At 41.5% G+C, this 2389-nt stretch overlaps 1 pseudogene; it reads right to left on the bottom strand.

Moving 5' to 3' along the window:
* Positions 1 to 472: 472 nt before the first annotated feature.
* On the bottom strand, positions 473 to 1793 carry LOC133717637 (anthocyanin 5-aromatic acyltransferase-like; annotated as a pseudogene).
* Between the last annotated feature and the right edge of the window lie 596 nt (positions 1794 to 2389).

Genomic DNA, 2389 nt, shown 5'->3' with positions numbered 1-2389 from the left:
ACTTAGTGGTAGGGCGAAGAGGGCTTGGACCCAGCATGCACGTTCAGTGTGCCTTGTTTGCTCTAGGTCGGCGGCGAATTATTTGCTTCGTTAAATGGGCGCTGCCGCCTAGTGGTAGGGTGAGACTAAGTGTCGTCGGATTTTTTCGGCGGCAACATAGTAGGAAAGCTGTACTAAAGCTGGTAATTATGCTATGTTGTAATCGTGTTACATATTGAGTTATCTTTCCGCTATGTCACTGCTATGTTAAAGCAAATAGAGGAGCCAATTGGGCACTCTTTGCTAGTTGGTGCTTGTTAGAATACAAGTCTCCTGTAGAGATTTCTGATATTATTTCAGAAAATACTCTAGATGCTTATTGTAATCAGGGGTTTAGGCTCAATGTCCCCCCCTTGTATTCGCCAGTTTCATTAATCAAGGCTTGAGGGCAGCCGCACCAGCCCTTTATTCAAAAAAAAAAAAAAAAAAAAAAGTTGAGAATTAATCCATTTGAGGCTTGGGTAGCACTAATCCAACCTCAATGCCACCTGATACATCTCTACTCTCAGTCAGTGCAATAGCTTTCGTACCATCAACTCCAACGTCTTCTATCTTTTTGGGTCTCCCCAACCCAAAATCCGTTTCATAAAGATCCACTTTCGGTGATCCTGATACCATAACATGGAGCTCCGACTCAAACATAACCTTGCAATCCGAAATCCATTTCTCTGCCCCTCCAAAAATAGCCTTGTCTAACTTCTTAACCGTATTTCCAATCGCTCTTGCTGCAACAACAATTCCATTGTTCCCCAACAACTCACTCCTTATCGCCGCTGCCCGGCCAAACCCTACGCAATTACCGACATACGTTGAGGGTACCGGATGATTCAAACGGGTTAACCCGCCCGCAATAAACCCAAAATAATTCGGATCCTGACCACAACACTTGTAATTGAAGTATTTTTCTTGGCTTTTAATCAAAGAAACCCATACAAACGCACATGTTAGGACATAAGCAGATAAATGTACCGGTAGTGGCTCATTTCCCTTATTGCATAGATTAACAATCCAATTTTTGATCCTCTCCATGCGGGTCAAGTCCATCAAGAAAGTTGCCCGAACCATGCTCGTTGGATCTAACATGGCAGTTTTAGTATTACCTATAATTGCTCCTTGAGAAGAAATTCGCTTCCACCATTCCTTCAAGAAGATACCCTCCAACTTATACGGATCAACAATGGCCTTACGATCATAAGAGGGCAAGATAGACTTGGTGGGGAAAAATGAATGTCTAGAAAATGAGGCCCAAGTCTTGATGAAATTGTTGAACGTTCTCTTGTCAGCAACAACATGATGATATGCAAGTCCAATGCAAATGCCACAATTTGGGAACAATGTAATTTGAACGCTCAACAATGGAATTTTGGCTGCACAGTTACGACTAGGTGCACCAGTTGAAGCTAGTTGAGGTACAAGTGTGTTGAACTCTTCAACATCTCTTTGGTAATTCCCGGAAAGATAGCCGAAGTCTGCATTTGACTCGAAGACGGTGAATGAGACCGAGTCACCTTGGGAGTAGACGAGCTCGGGTTTTCCGGGTTAGGGGCGGGCCAGTAGGGCTCCGGCAAAAGGGTAAAAGAGGTTGGCTTGGAGAGAAGAAGAGCCATGGTATGTCAAGGAAGGTTAGAGGGAGATGATAACAAGCTTGTGGAGTTGATGAGTTTTGCGGGGTAGAGACTTGCCATTGCTCAATAACATTGAGTTTGGAGAGTTGAGCCATGGACGAAACCAGAGAGAGAGAGAGAGAGAGAGAGAGAGAGAGAGAGAGAGAGAGAGAGAGGTTTAATATTCATCAGCCAAAGCTTCTCCAAGTTTATAGTAGAATCATTGGTGATCGATCACCACACATTCATTTTCAGTATCTTTTTTTTGAAAGGTTTCATTTTCAATATTTTTCACGTGTTTGAATTATGAAAATTTTAAAGGGACCGTGTGGAAAGCACTTCCCAATATTACAGTAATTATTACTCAAACTCCAATCAATTATCTTATACACTGATGCGCATGGGTATTTGTTTTTGTTTGTTATTTTAATTGAGATTGAGGTTCATTCATAATTTCGTAAGAACTTATTCTCAAAAACGTGATTGAACAGAAAAGACAGTCTACAATTATTGGTGGCGGGTGATCTAGATGGTGGAAATGAAAGGCAAAAGCAGCGAATAGTATCTAACCTAGTGACCTCAATGGGTGAACTTGCTCTGATGGTACTGAAGACTGAAGTACTCAACTGAGTAACAAAAATATGGGACATGCCTGAGGGATTTTTTTTTTTTGACGAAAACAAGAGTTTTATTCAACAAATATGATTAAAGTCATACAAGAGGGCATCCAAAAATAAAATTCAGAG

This window comes from Rosa rugosa, chromosome 6 (assembly GCF_958449725.1).
Source record: "Rosa rugosa chromosome 6, drRosRugo1.1, whole genome shotgun sequence".
Lineage (NCBI taxonomy): Eukaryota > Viridiplantae > Streptophyta > Magnoliopsida > Rosales > Rosaceae > Rosa > Rosa rugosa.
This window is presented reverse-complemented; position numbering and strand designations above follow the sequence as displayed.